This window comes from Solenopsis invicta, chromosome 3 (genome assembly GCF_016802725.1).
Source record: "Solenopsis invicta isolate M01_SB chromosome 3, UNIL_Sinv_3.0, whole genome shotgun sequence".
Taxonomy (NCBI): domain Eukaryota; kingdom Metazoa; phylum Arthropoda; class Insecta; order Hymenoptera; family Formicidae; genus Solenopsis; species Solenopsis invicta.
Window position 1 is genome coordinate 23,539 of NC_052666.1, and position 16,976 is coordinate 40,514.

Genomic DNA, 16,976 nt, shown 5'->3' on the forward strand with positions numbered 1-16,976 from the left:
AAGATCGATTGTTATCGGTCGACAATCGTAATGACCTTATATGTTGTCGGAATTTGGAAGAGTGCGAGCGAGCGGGAGTCCGCTGTGAGTCGCGAGCCGAGACAGTGCTCCGTGTCAGAGACAGAGTGTATAAGGACAGAGTAAGAGGGAAACAGAGACAGAGTGCGGAAATTCAGAGTTAGCCACAAGTTCGTTTTTTCCTTTTACGTGAACTTTTGCAAGAGACGATTGATATTATTAATTCGACTGAAGCGACAAGATTCGCTCTATACGAGTATATGTAACTATTTAAATCGCGTATTTGATTAAATTGCGACATTATTAATAACAACTACCTTTAATCATTATATTTATTTCTATTTTATCCTTCTTAAAATCATATTATCCTACACTACTTACCGATTACAATAATTAAAAAATTATAATTTTACGAACTGATTGTTTCTTTCACATACATGTGTGCGCGCTCGCGTGTGTTTATGCGACCCTCAAAACTTTGCTTATTTCTAAAAATAGTTTTCAGTTTACAAAATGCTGCATATCACTACTCTAAACTATTGCTATCAATTAGATAATTCTTGCAATGTACCGATGGTTAAGGCACGAATCTTTTTCGCCGATAATACGATATCGTAATTTCTTTCAAGAGTCTGTTTTATCTCCGTGCCCATTAACGAATCCATACCCAAGTCGGCCAAGGTATTATTGGGATTAATCGAATCAACATCTTTAATGCCTAAGATATTGGTAACGATTGCGATAAGATTGGTCTTGTTGCCATTGTCGGATTTATATTTTTCAGCTAATACCGAAGAAGCCAGCACCGGATGCGGTTGTTGAAGGAATATATCCATCGTTGCGAGACAACTCGATATTTGTTGCGGTATACTACCACTCACCTCGGCGTCGTTACCTCCCATCATTTCTGAAGAAGTAAAAATGTAAGAAAAATTGTGTTATTTAAAATCAATAAATGTAAAACAACTTTATATAAAATGTGCATTAGGTATCGCTTCATTATTATTTTATAAATTATACTTTTTGAAAAAAAAAACGTAAAATAAAGATGATTGAATTAACAAATGCAAAGAAAAGGCAAACTGGAAAATTTTAAAAACGATTCATTCAAAAATTTGATTAAAGGAGAGAAGATTCCTATTTCCTCAAACTATTTCATATATTAGTATATTACCCATGATTAAGCCAACGTCTCCGATGGCACCCCATTGGATGGCGAGACCAGGTAAGCCATCAGCCTGCCTCTTTTCCATCATTCTCTCCATGGCCGAGTTTGCGAAACCGTAGTTGGTTTGACCGATATTACCGCGACCACTCGATAAAGACGAAAATACCACAAAATAATCTAGCGATAGGCAGAACTTTCTCGATACCGCGTCTAAATTTCTCGTAACGTTGATTTTTGGTAATATAACCGTTTTGAAATCGGCTTCTTCCAGGTTTCCGATGAGAGCGTCACGTAGGACGGCTGCCAAATTAAATATGCCGCCAACAGGAGCCAACTGATTGCTTTCTTGGATCAAGCGTTTGGCACCGGATAATATCGTAACATTTTCCGTGAAATTAACAATTTTTACGCCGTTTTCGCGCCAGCGACGCACATGTAATGCTTGATAACCGGTGCGTATGCCTGAGCGCGATACGAGAACGATGAATTTGGCGCCGCGGCTGATCATCCAGTCGGCCAGTTCTAGACCGAATCCACCGAGACCGCCGACCAAGACGTATGATTTTTCCGGATTTAAGTAAGTACGCCGAATCGCGGCTATTGTCTTCGGCATTGGTACTCGATTCTTCGGTTCCTCATCACGGATTTTTAGTAGCACTTTGCCAATGTGATTGCCCGTCGCCATAAATCTGAATCCCTGTTCAAGCTGTTGTTCTGAAAAGACAGTTGAGTCGAGCGGACGTACTGCGCCATTCTTGATTCCCTCCGAAACGAGTTTTACCAGTATTTTTTTTATTGCGCTTTCTTTTTCGTCAACATCTTCTCCGAATAATATATCCAACAAAACACCATGGAAAGATGTATTTTTCCGAAACATTGACATTTCTATACGGCTGTCATTCGACAAATTATACTTGCCGATTTCAATGAAACGGCCACCGTACGCGAGGCACCGAATGCCGGCTTGCAATTTCTCTTCTGCCAGTGAATTCAGTACAACGTCAACTCCACGTCCTTGTGTCTCGACGCGTATCAACTGTTCAAAACTCGTATCTCGAGAATTGCCAATGTGCCTGTCATTCAACTGCGGGAAGACTTTCTTGAGATATTCTTTTTTTTCTGGCGTACCCACGGTAGTGAAAACATTACAACCAGCATGCAAAGCAATGGAAATCGCTGCTTGACCGACGCCGCTTGTACCAGCGTGGATTAATACGCTTTCGCCTGCTTCTAATCGACCCCGTATAAATAGAGCATAGTAACTAGTCGCGTAAGCAATCGGTATCGTTGCGGCTTGTTCCAAGGTCCACTTGTCGGGTACCTCCCAAAGAAAATTAATATCCGCTACCACAGTGGTGGCTAATCCTTTAGCTTCAACTATGCCCATCACGCGACGACCGTCAGCGTCTCTCCCAGAGAATTCGAATCCTAATACGGACTCTTTCGTAGCCATATTTTGTGGCAAGATGTCTGGTGATAGTTTGCCACTCGCCAACATGATGTCTCTATCATTCGTATAATTTATGTTATATCTTTTTTTCTAGATGAAGGTCCTCATTATCTAAATTTTCAATCAATTTTTAATCAATATTACGTTAAAACTTACCTGAAGTTTAATGAGGAATAATATACGTCGCAAAGTTTCTTATTAGGAAATTTTCGATAATAATTAAGTGGGCCTTCGATCCATTTCAAGCTGCTAAGGTCTCCTCTCCTCAACGTATTTGCATACACATGATGTATCTGTTTGAAAGTTACATCTAATTGTACGTGTCGATAACTGCCCCATTGTCCTCCTTTTAGCACATTGGCCATCAATCCTTTGTTTAATTGTTCTACGTAAAACCGTACGGATAAGCCAAACTTGGGAGCTTTCGTGTCTTGGATGAAGACATAGCGAGCATTTGCACCACCTGTCTCGAGCCGTATGCAAGTCATAAGTCCGACTAAGCCTATGAATAAAAAGACAAGATTTTGATCCGTTTACTTTGATTTTATTCTGATCTATCTATCTTACCAAGCGTTTCTTCGCCCTGGGATACAAGGAGCACTTCTTGATCCTTGCTATCAGATTTCTTCAATGCTGTTTTTACATCCTCCAGCCACGAGAGATTGTTCTCTGTGATTTGTATGACCATCGGTTCTTTCCTTTCTTCCCGTTTCTTTAGCAGCAAGTATGTTTTTCCTACCGGATCGATTTGTTTTCCGGCCAACGTTAAATTAGTTTCCTTCAATGCGATCTTCAAATCCAGTTGTACAGCGGTCTCTTGCAGAAGAATAAAACCATCAGGTTTTAAACTAGCGACCAAATTTTTGAGAATAATATCAGACTGATTCGACAAAATATCCGCTGCTATGACGAGGTGCATATCCTGAGCGGGAGGTGCAGACTTCACGTCTCGCGTTACGACGTTTGCATTCACGTTCATTTGACTCAAACTTTCTATGTAATTGTCGGCAGAAACTGCGATTACTTGTAAATCAATCTGAAAAAATCAAATGATTTTATAGTAATTTTCAGTGATGAAGAGGGAAGTACTGCTCTTGACAAGAAGCAATTACAAATAGAAACAGATTATGAAGTCAATTAAAACATGCCTTATTTCATTTACAAGTTTATATGCATTTTAAAGCTGTACACACAAATACAAGAAATAAGTAAACAGTGTAATTAAATAAAATAATTTTTTTAAATATACGCGTCATCATAATCAGCACAACCATAGATTTCTTATTTCTAATTATTTCTAGACTTTTTGTTCATCTTTGATATTATATACGAGGAGATACTAGGAATTTTGAATTAAAAATTATTTTATTTTGAATGACACAAAACAATTTATTAAAATCACTTACGATAGGCGAGCCTACTTCACCATTAAAAATGTCAAATATAAGCGGCGCCAAAAGAGCTTCCGCAGCTCGTTCGCCCGCAATCTCCATGGTTTTCAGTTTCAACGCCATCGTGTTCTCACATATAATTTGCAAAAGAACGGTGAGTGCGTGTATTTTTCCTCTCTTTGGATCCTTTACTAGATTTTGCGAATTTTCATAGGGCACGAAAGTGTATTGTTCATATTTAGGATCGGCTTGAGTCTGCTGTCGTCGAGGTGCCAAAGAAGATTTTAATCCTCTGAGCTCGATACCACCCGATTTAACAATATCGATGTCCTTATAGTGATACACCGGTAATCCACCATTTTCTGGTAATTCTTCCACCAGTCGTTTATGAAAAATAGGATCGATCGCGGCGTATTGGAGACGCGTCGGTAAATACATTAGTCTATGGCTAGTGGACATTATGCTGAACTGAATCATAGTGTCTATGTACGGAATCCATTGATTGAACCAGTACAATTGACCAGCAACGCCGTAGTTATCGCAAGATTTGATTCCTTGAAAGATATCGCGATACTCGTACCCGCGCAACCTCAATTCCTTATAAATGTCTTTGGCGTTCAATGGCAAAATCTCGTTGTCGGTAGGCGGTATTGGTGGTGGCGGCAGCTTCAGTTGATCTTTCTCGATAGCCTTGGACGCGTGAACATTTCCACCGACGACGATTGTACCGGCTTCACAGATTTCAAAGTCGCCCGTTCCCTCGAAGATGGTTATCGAAAATTTCACCATTCCCTCTTTTGGCATAACAGTTGCTCGCTGAAAGCGCACGTTCTCGAATATCACCGGCAATCTTTCAAAATCGGTGCCACGCAGTTTCGCCAAAGTTTTCCATACTAACAGAATATAGCCAGTGGCTGGGAAAAGGACTCGTCCGTCTATCTGATGTCCAGCTAGATACGCGTCCGTTTCTTTCGATAGATCTATCTTGACGATACACTCTCCCGAGTGGCTCGATATCTGATTGAAAGAAGGCACATCCCACGCGATGGAATGATCCCACTTGACTAGAGGCCCGATCATTGGTGTTCCTCGACCGACCGGAAAACTTATCGACGGATATAATTTGAAAATATTAGGTTGGGCACCAGCATTATACAGTTTACCCACATTAGACAACAAAAAGACCAGGTTGTTCGAATGATCCCGTTTATGAAGGCTGATATTTGTCACCGTTGGTGGTAACGATCTGCGTAAAATTGCCTGTAGCAAACAATGTGGTGCAATTTCGATTGTTATCGCGTTCTCTGGAATATGCGCGATCGCTTCGTGGAAGAGCACAGGAGAGAGTAAATTATTTACGTGATACGCAGGCGAGCTAAATTGCGCCAGCGGACTGCTCCATGCAAACTCGGGTATGGAACTGGAAATCCATCTGGCTGATCTTTGCTTTGGATTCGGGATGATATTGTCGAGCGAAGCGCGTAGCTTAGGCAATGTATTTGCTGTGAAAGGCGTAGCCGGAACTTTTCACCATCTTTACGAAGATATCTTTGCTCTTGAGCGTTTCTGCAAATTTTCGCATAGACTCAGGCGGACCGGAAATAGTGATCGAGTCCGCGGCGTTGTGACAAGCTGGAACGATATCGGGTGGGCACATTTTTCTGATCTTCTCCCAACTCAAACCAACTGCCGCCATAACGCCCGGTTCCAACTTGGAGTCCATAATCGCTTTGCCTCTAGAGTAAGCCGCTAAAACAGTTTGCTCTAGTGTAAACGCACCGTCAGCATAAGCACAACCCAATTCTCCAATGGAGTGTCCGATTATACCGTCCGGCGATATATCTATCGACGTTAAAATATCCACGAAAGCAACCTGCATAGACGTGATAGTCACGAAAGAATTTAGTACATTCTCGAACGTCTTGTCCGTGGCGTTCGTGATGATATTCATGAGGTCGATGCCATGGGGTGCCAACGCGTCCGCGCATCGTCGCAAACTACGTTGAAAAATTTCAATGCCAAACAATTGATGGCCCATGCCCGTCCATTGCGTGCCCATACCAGAAAATACAAACCAAATTGGACGTCTCTCTTGAGAGCTCGTTATTTCAGTCATTTCACGTGTACCATCGATGTTAAGTATCTCGTAGCCGCGAATCCCATGGCCGGAAATATTATTATTATGAATCATTCTTAACAATGAGAGAAACTCATCGTCATTACGATGCTCTTTTGCTTTATCCAGTAAGGCGTGCACCGCTTCCTTTGTTCGACCCGATACAGCAACCAATTTCGGCAACGATTCGGCGATGTTCAATAGCAGTGATGGTTTTGGTTTTGGATTGTTGCGGAGAATAATATGCGCGTTTGTGCCACCGGAGCCAAATGAATTAATACCTATGAAACCACCGTTCCACGGTGTGGCCTTGTCAACTACTCGAATGCGTCCCTCTTTCAAGGCTGGAATGTCTGGATTCGGAGTATTAAAATGCAAATTGCCGGGTATCACGCCTGCTTCCATCGCGATTAGTACTTTGGCGATAGAGCATAATCCACTGGCCGGTTCAGAGTGACCCATATTGGATTTGACGGAGCCAATTAGCAAGGGAGTCTTCCGGTCTTTGCAAAACAGTTTCTCGATAGCAGTTACCTCCACTTTGTCTCCTACTTTTGTACCGGTACCGTGAGCCTCCACGTAACTCACGTCCGCGGGATTAATTCCTGCCTCGGTATAGATGTCACGCATCAATTGATTCTGCATTTCATCATTGGGATACGTAATACTCTGGGATTTGTAGCCGTCGGTATTTGTTTTTGTTCGAATCACCGTTGCGTACACTCGACGTGCATCTTTTGCTTTCTGCAAATATATCGCCACAACAGCCTCTGCTCTCACGTAACCGTTAGCTGAAACGTCAAACGCTTTGCATTTGCCATCCTGAGACAGCATGTTTAATTTTAATCCTTGTAAAGAATAGTTGGGTTTTAGCACGAGATTCAGTCCACCCACGATTGCAGCATCGCATTCGCCAGCTCGTATTGCATTTACAGCATTATGTGTAGCGTATAATGATGAAGAACAAGCGGTATCTAACGAGTAACTTGGTCCGGTAAAATCAAATGAATATGAGACTCTGTTGGCAAACATAGATCTGGAATTGCCAAGCAGATTGTATCCTGAAAACAAGTGCAAATGTCTCGATTTATTTTTAGCAAATTGTGTCATTTTTCTAACGCCGTAACATATTTATAATAAATATTAAAATACAAACAATTATTTACACATACAATCAGAGAAAAATTGTGTTTAAATTGTGTTTAAAAAATTGTTTCTTTAACTAGATTTTTTAAAGTTAAAATATAAGTATCTTTAAAGAAAATAAAAGTTTATTTGATTTCAAGAAGTGACATCATTGGTTTTTTGTGCAGTAAATATGTAAATTGTTTAATTTATTTGTTTAATTTAAACAAATCAGTTTTTAATTCAAAGAAAATACTGACAGAAACGTAAGAAATAACGTACTACTGTGTCCAAAAAGTAAGGTGACATTGCATTTATTTCGAAAATTCTTTATTTATTCTTGCAAATCAATTTCGTCCCCTTCAAAGTAATCCCCCCCTGATATAATACACTTATTCCAACGGATTTTCCAATCTTCGAAACAGTTGTAATAATCGATTTCAGGAATGGCCTTTAGCTCCTTCTTCGCAGCGGCTTGAATCTCTTCTATCGACTCGAAACGATGATTCGTAATTTTTTAACCAAAAACTCGACTAATATCGTTCCACAACCACCGTATTCACCTGATTTGGCTCCATGCGACTTCTGGCTATTCAGCAAACTCAAGCAAGTCGATAGAAGAGATTCAAGCCGCTGCGAAGAAGAAGCTAAAGACCATTCCTGAAATCGATTATTACAACTGTTTCGAAGATTGGAAAATCCGTTGGAATAAGTGTATTATATCAGGGGGGGATTACTTTGAAGGGGACGAAATTGATTTGCAAGAATAAATAAAGAATTTTTGAAATAAATGCAATGTCACCTTACTTTTTGGACATAGTAGTAATTGTGATTATTTTAATATATTTCTTTTATTAAAAAAAGATTTGCGTTGCATAACCAAACTGTTTCTCTAAATCTAATAAAGAAAATAATCAAGAAATTTCTTCAAATCAAAGAAATTTTTCTTTAACCGTATAGCAATGCTACACTTTTCTTTAACCATAACAAATTTTTTTGATTCAAACAAATCTTTTTCGAAGAAACTTTTCTGGGTGTGAAATGATGCATCTGTACCATCACAATTACTTTCTTATTTTTAAAAAATTTTCAGATATTTAGAATCCATAAGTGTTATAATTTTTTAATTTTTTTACGTTTAATTGAAACTTGAACAAATACTTTGCTTCGCGGCAGATAAAAAATTTAAAGTAATTGACTGAGAAAATATTTGGTACCATTTTTCATAATGTACAAACCATTTAGGGTCTCTGCATCTCGCATCCAGAATTCATCCGATTCCGAGGAAGAGATACCAACAAAAACGCCGGTACGCGATCCTCTTACGGTCGTAGGATTGATGCCAGCGTCAATTATCGCTTCATACGTGCTTTCTAAAAATAAACGAAGCTGCGGATCCATTACATGTGCCTGCTTGGGATGTATTCCAAAAAAAGCTGCATCAAAGCTGCTGAGGTCCTTGATTTTTGCAAATCTGGCTGGTAGCCCATGTAGGCCCCTTGGCCAACGGCGCTCGTCATCCGTCACCATATCTATTTCGCTCATTAAATTTTTTTTGAATTCGTCGATATTAACTGATTCAGGCAGACGACCTGAAAAAAGTGTTTATTTGGTTGATACGTTACGCTCCCATAGAGATCCGGCAAGTCGTGCCATAATCAACAATTACCTGATATTCCCGTAATGACAATATCATTATCGACATATGGTAGCGGTACTTCATTTTCGATCGCGGATTCCCGCGTCATAGGACCGTTGACACTTTCAAACTGAGCAAACATCTTGACTGTAGAAAACTTGTATTAATCTTCTTTCACTCTAAATCTGCAAAAATAGAACCAATTTGATCTTTTTTACGTTTCTCAACACATCTATCCAGCAGGACCGCTGCTAGACGTAAGTGCGCCCGTGTGCGAGCTCAATTTTGCCGCCCCTTGTTTCGTTTGACTCGTGACTAAATTTTTTTTAAATAAAATTTTCTTTGACTACTTACATGAAATAGGTTTTATATGTTGAAAAGTTAATAAAACACAAAATAAATTAATTAATATAAATTTGTTATGTATCTCAATTCAAATAAATTAAACTTTTTTGGCTTTTAATTTTGCAAAATCTGCAACTATTTGTTTTATTTCTAAATTATTTAATATTTCATGTTCTATAGCAACAATAGATTGATTGCTTAATCTATGTTGATACATTTCATGTATTATATTAAAGAAAAATACAGTTTTGTGTGTAATATTAGCAGCATCATTTACTAATAAATTTAAACTATGGGTTGAGGGAACAAAAAAGGCACAATTATTAATATCCAAAAGTTTTTTCTGTAATTCATTGTGTTTTCCACGCATGTTTGGTCCGCTGTCATAATCTTGCCCACGCATGTTTTGGATATTACGATTTAATTTTAAAAATAAATTTTGTACAAAAGTCGACAAATTTTCGCCAGTATTATTTATATTGGACAAAATCCTATGAATTTTTCATTAAGGCGATGCTGGAGATACCAACTGAATACTATTATTTTTAATTTCTCTATACCGTAGTTGAACTGTACCAATCATTAATTGAATTTATCAATATAATGCGTATAAATTTCAGTCTTTACAAAAAAAAAGCCTTTGAAAAATATGGAATAAAGGAGTATGATTGCAATATCTCCCGACGTCGAAAACAAAAAATACCTTACAATTGTGCGCAAAAGGGTAATAATGAGAATCCATTGTCTGGTAGTGATGATATGCGTATCAACGTGTTTTACGTAATTTTAGCACTTCTGATTAATTTGAATAAGCAAAACATCTGTTACACCAATTTAAATAATAAGTTTGGGTAACACAAATGTGCATAATGCTTAAACAAAGTCAATAGTACAAAGTTCAATCACTTGTAATTGCGTTGAAGATGACGATTAAAATAATTTTTTTCTATTTGTAATTTTGCTGTAGAGGGCTCCAAAAAGAGCCGAACGTTCGATACTTCTAATTCATTATGAATAAATAACTATTTGAACACTGATTGTATTTTGCGCTCTTATACCCGCGCTGACTCTCACTAGCCTGTTTTAGCTGTTTATTTTGTGTTAAATCTTGAGAGTCTTTGAATACGTTGTTTTAAATTTACGCTGGCTGAAAAATGCGTCAATATCATAGATTTTCGTCTTTCTTTAATTTTATATGTATAACGTTTGGCATTATCGCAGTTAACTGTATGAAGCGTTGGATAAAACACCAAAAGAACATCATTAAGAATACAATCCGGATAAGATTTATTAGAGCGTGCGTTAAGAATAACATTACTCCACCACATTTACTGTTTATTGTGAATCATAAGCTCAGCTTCTTTCATCATCGGTCTTTACACAAATAAAATTACTTAACTAATCAAATTATTGGAAGAACTTTGAAAATAGAATTAAATGATGCTTATAAATCTGTCAACTATTCTCAACAATAAATCTTTCACCTCAGAAGACAAATCTTGCGACATGTTTCGGCAAATATTTGTTATTCCTTTTTCAATAAACAAGAGGCCACTTTTCGTTCTCATCTAAAACATGAACATGATAAATTAAACCAAAAATTAAATTAGCTGGTCCTTAAGAATGACAGACGGATGCTGAAAAAAATTAAACCGATCAATTATTATTGTTCGTACACTAGTGGGGAAGATACTTCATGCAAAACGGAGTTCTCAATACAACCGAGTACTAATACGAGGTGTGTTCAAAAAGTATCGCGAATTTTGTGTTTTTTCAAAAATTATTTATTTATTCATGAATATCTATTTTGTCCCCTTCAAAGTAATCCCCATGAGATATTATACACTTGTGCCAACGGTTTTTCCAATCTTCGAAGCACTTCAAAAAATCATTTTTTTTTATCTTGTTCAGCTCCTCCTTCGATGCCGTCTTTATCTCGTCAAGCGTAGCGTAACGTCGTCCTTTCATGGGCCTCTTCAGTTTAGGGAACAAGAAAAAGTCACAGGGAGCCAGATCTGGGGAATACGGTGGCTGCGGCATCATTAGTGTGTTGTTTTTGGCCAAAAAGTCGCGCACAAGCAACGATGTGTGAGCAGGGGCGTTATCGTGGTGCAAAAGCCAATTTTTGTTCTTCCACAAATCCGGGCGTTTCTGGCGGATTGCTTCGCGCAAATTGCGCATAACTTGCAGGTAATATTCCTTATTGACCGTTCTACCCTGTGGCAAGAACTCATGATGCACCACGCCCCTGCAATCGAAGAAAACTGTCAGCAAAACTTTCACATTCGACCGAACTTGGCGCGCTTTTTTCGGTCTTGGTTCGTGCGGCAGCTTCCATTGAGATGATTGAGCTTTGGTTTCCACGTCATAACCATAAACCCACGATTCGTCACCAGTTATGACCCTCTGGAGCAAATTTGGGTCGTCGCGGACAGAGTCCAACATCTCATTAGCAATGTTCATGCGATGCTGTTTTTGGTCGCAATTGAGCAATTTTGGTACGAATTTCGCGGCGACCCGTCTCATGCCCAAATCATTGATAAAAATCGAATGGCACGAGCCAATCGATATGTTTAGGTCCTCAGCAACTTCTCTAACGGTGATTCGACGATTGGCCAATACCATTTTCTCCACTTCATTAATTTTTTCGTCTGTTGTTGAAGTGCTCAGGCGTCCGGCACGCTCTTCGTCGTTCACATCTTCTCGGCCTTCTGAGAACATTTTGTACCACCGATAAACGTTGCTTCGGTCCAAGGTAGCTTCTCCGTATGCCACAGTCAACATTCGGAATGCATCCGCGCACTTAATTTCGTTTTTCACACAAAATTTGATACAGGTTCTTTGATCCATTTTTTTGAATAGGTAAAAATCGAAGACGATCCAAAACACGTGCAAGCAAAGCAGCTGTCAACAATTAAGTGAACATTCAAAATGGCCGAGCTTGTCGGCATAAGTGAGAGACATGAGTACCAACATAACGCCACAAAAAGATCGAAATTCGAATATACGTAACCCGCGAAAATTCAAAATTCGCGATACTTTTTGAACACACCTCGTACCTCTCAATTGCGGAGTATAGAAGTTTTCGTTGATCCAAAAAAGTTTATTGACCAAGTAAACAATTCCTCTCTCACAAACATTAGAGACAAATGGATGTTGAATCTATCATCTATCAACATTTTAAAAGAAATACAGACTCTCTTACAATTCGGTGAAAACTTTTCTTTATCGGTGTACGACAGAAAAAACGCTATCCTTGAACATATAAAAAATATTGAAAATAATTTACACAAGATGAGTCCTGATCAGCGCCTAAACATCAGAAATTTATCGATTCCACTTATTAACAATATTTTTTCCTCACCAAAACTAAATAATGCAACCACTAACACCTTCAGTTTTTTAACAAAAATTACTAAAAAATTTTTACAGGATAACCCAGATTTAATTTTCACTAAGGCGGACAAGAGGAACATCACCGTCGCTCTCGATAGAGAAAGTTACAAACAAAAAATGTTACTAATGCTCCAAGATCAGGACACATATCAAAATATTAAAAAAGATCCGACTAGCTCCTTGACCAGAGGCGCTCATGAGTTGTTGATGAGGTGGAAGAAAAATAAATACATCACGGAGTCTGCTTATAAGAAAGCAGCGACGGCAATCTCCCAAGGGCATACGGTCTCCCGAAGGTTCACAAACCCGGAATTCCATATAGAATAATAGTGTCGTCAATTGATAGCCCTCTATATGGTTTAGCCACTTTGCTGCATAAGATTATTTCAAAAAACATTCCGGAGCCTTCAAGTAAGATTAACAACAGTTTTCAATTAGTTAAAAAATTGAAAGGCAGACATCTAAGTCCTGATTACAGGTTGATTTTGTTGGATGTTATATCACTATTCACGAACATCCCCATAGACTTAGCTTTAACAAGCATCTCTAATAGGTGGATGTTTCTTAGTAAATCTTGTAACATTCTTGAACAAGAATTTTTAACAGAGATAAAATTTGTTTTAGATTCAACTTATTTTAGCTTTGGAAATGAATTTTATAAACAGAAATTTGATACCCCCATGGGTTCTCCGTTGTCACCCGTTATAGCACCTCGTCACCTCGTCATGCAGGACCTTGAACACTGGGCTTTAAACAAAATTGGAATACATCTACCTCTTTATTTTAGATATGTGGATGACATAGTGATGGCTGTCCCAGATAATTTAATTAATCTTACTTTAAGTACGTTCAATTCCTTTCATCCGCGGATGCAATTTACATTGGAAATAGGGGGAGATAAAATAAACTTTCTAGACATCACTATGATAAAATACGAAGATTCCTTAATTTTTGATTGGTATCATAAACCCACATTTTCAGGGAGATACCTGAACTTTTTATCAGCCCACCCTTTATCACAGAAAAAAGGAACAATTTTGGGCATGGTTGACAGAGCATTTTTATTGTCAGATCCTAAATTCCACAGAAAGAATTTTGAGCTTATCGTAAATACCCTTTTTATGAATGACTATCCTACTGGATTTATTTTTGAGACAATTAATAGCCGCATTAAACATTTAATTAATCAAAGCAAACATACAGACACTAACAATAATACCGACACCAAAAATAAAAAATCTCCATGGTTCTTATTGCCATATGTTCCTACAATTTCTGACAAGTTCAAATATTTCACGAACAAATTCAACATAAATCTGGCTTTTTTAGTCTCAATAAATTGAGCAAATTCATTAAAGTTCAAAAAGACGTTCTCCCGAATAATCTTAAGAAAAATGTAGTGTATAAGATCATGGGCAAAGACTGCGATGCGTCCTATGTAGGACAAACTAGCAGGAGATTAAAAACAAGAGCCATAGAACATTGCAATGATATTAGACGTAATGCGAACAACCATTCGGTCATCACGGAACACAGAATTAATCTTAATCACAACTTTGACTGGGAGAATATTAAAATCTTGGATAAGAGCGAGTTTTGGACAGGCGGTTAACATCAGAAATGCTACACATCCAATTACAAATAGCTTCAATTTACAAAGGGATACTGAATTTCTACATCACGCATACCTCTCACTATTAAAAAGACTGTAACAGATAAGTTTTATTTACTAGCAACAGTCGTCTCATCGCTAATTCACTACGTTGATTTTAATTATATTAATCTCTTTGCCTCCAATTCACGTTAAGTCTGTAATTTTATTTTTAATTTGATAATTCTGACATTGTTAATTGTTGTCCGCTAATTTATTTTGTTTTGTATCAAATGATTTCTCCGTTCATATTTACGTATCTATGTATCTATTATTGTTTGCTCTCTCTCGTTTATTTGACTTCCTCGGCGATGGTAAGATGTTCGAACGAAGATTTGGTCAGTATACGTTATTGCGTGAGATAGTAAGCACGCGGCATTACAGAAAATTCAAACGTATACTTTGACAGGCGAATTTCGCTTCCTATGGACAAAGTTATCCAACGCTTCACTGGTCGTCATCAGTACCAATGGGTGAGTCACATATTTTTTAAAAAATTTTAAAAATAAAAAAACATTAATTATAGTAATGTCAGCTACCAAGAACACGATGGTTGTTTAGAAAATTGTCAATTTCACTGACACGACAACGGGCAATGCTTCCACGGCTGATTTGGCAAAACCGTTGGTGACTCATTTAATTCCCGGTAACGGACTGATGACGATTAGAATAGCTTCCACTTGTAATTGCGTTGAAGATGACGATTAAAATAATTTTTTTCTTTTTGTAATTTCGCTGAAGAGGGCTCCAAAGAGAGCCGAAACGTTCGATACTTCTAATTCATTATGAATAAATAACTATTTGAACACTGATTGTGTTTTGCGCTCTTAGACCCGCGCTGACTCTCACTAGCCTGTTTTAGCTGTTTAGTTTGTGTTAAATCTTGAGAGTCTTTGAATACTTTATCAACAATTAAATATTAGGAATCGTACCATTCCAATTAGGCATGTCATTAAGCATTTACAATACAATCCTGCTCTAAACAACCATAACAGCCACATAATTAACAATTGAATAAAATCGTGTAAAAGATTTGTAAAAGAGAATCAACACATTATTTTCACACGTGCTGATAAAGGCAATATCACAGCCCAGTAAGCAAAGAACATTAGATAAACGTTTTGAAACATTGACTTCTTGTGACTTTTATCAACGTTGTATTGTACTATAATATTGTATACATGTTTTTAAAACATTATCTACTAATGTGAAAATTCCGAATGTTAAAAAAACGTTTCAATAATGTTGTTCCAAATATTTTTTCAACGTTTTTATAAATGTCCCTTATGGAAATTTTATGGAATGATTATTGATTTCATAATCAGGTTATTTGGAATAATCACCAGCACACTACTTTTAATAGTGTGCTGGTGATTATTCAAAATAACCTGATTATGAAAGTTAATATATAAATGATTATTAGTCGACTATTCACAATAAACCCAATAAGAACTGGATTGTTTTATACGTTTATTAAACGCAAGTATGGTATAAAACAGGTATAGGTGTGGCAGATATGTAAAACGGTTTTTATACGTTAGTGCAATATACGTTTATAATAATCGTTCTTATTACGTATGTATAATACGGAACGTATTTTATACGTTTTTATTGCAGCAATATTTAAACGAATAATAAACGTATTTTATACACATTCGGTATAGCTAATTAAAGGTTTATTAAAAACATATATTATTTATGAAATGAAAAACATTTATAAATCATTTTAGAAATACCGAATACGGTTAAAATCCAAGACATTCAATTATTAATAGTTATTTTACACGTAAAAACATATTACGCTGCTCTCAAAAATCGAGCGATTTACTTTGGTTTTAAGTCTCAAACATAGACTTTGTACTATGTCTATGGTCTCAAAATTTTTTCGCGACGCCAGTCTTTGCGCCTTCGCGACTTGCGCGGCTTCCACTAGGTGGCCATGCCGCGGGAGATTTTCTCGTGAGTCGAGTGCCACAGGCATTATATCTAGGCGTCACCGTGACCGTCATTTTAAATCGCACTTCAATGAAACTTTCAGGAACTAATTGTTGTAACCTCAAGACGAATTTTGCTCTCATTTTTTTTTTTTTAATGTGATGTATATGTGGTTCGCTGTTCCACATAAATTTTTATATTTCTACATGTAAAAATAACAATTTGTATTGTTATTAAATTTTTTACAGAAATGTTTAATTCAGATTTAATCTTTATTTAATCCTTTTGAACGAAAAAGAAGAAATATTTTTTTGGAAACTATAATTTATTACGTTTAATTTATTGATTTATCAATACATATTTTATATGACTATATAAATCGTAGTGACTATTAGGCTCAAATAATTTTTCAATAGTTCTGTGAAATAGTTTGTCCCAATAATCCGCAAAAAAACTATGACGAATAATCCAATAGTTTTATTAATAGCTTTACTAATAGTTACAATAGTCCATTTCCGTAAAGGGTTGTAAAAATGTTTCCAAAACGGTACCTAAATAATGTGATATTTACGAATATTTATAAAATGTTTTAGTAATGTTGTTCTAAATATTAAATTTACAACGTTTGTTACAATATTACAAAAATGTTTTTAAAACATTACCTAAATAATGTGATATTTTCAAATAATTTTAAAAAACGTTTTAGTAATATTGCTTAAAATATTTTATAAATATTATTATG

The 16,976-nt window shown here is 36.9% G+C and overlaps 1 pseudogene; it reads right to left on the reverse strand.

Annotated features, from left to right (window-relative positions):
* Positions 1-396: 396 nt before the first annotated feature.
* LOC105206869 lies at positions 397-9,111 on the reverse strand (annotated as a pseudogene).
* Positions 9,112-16,976: the final 7,865 nt, after the last annotated feature.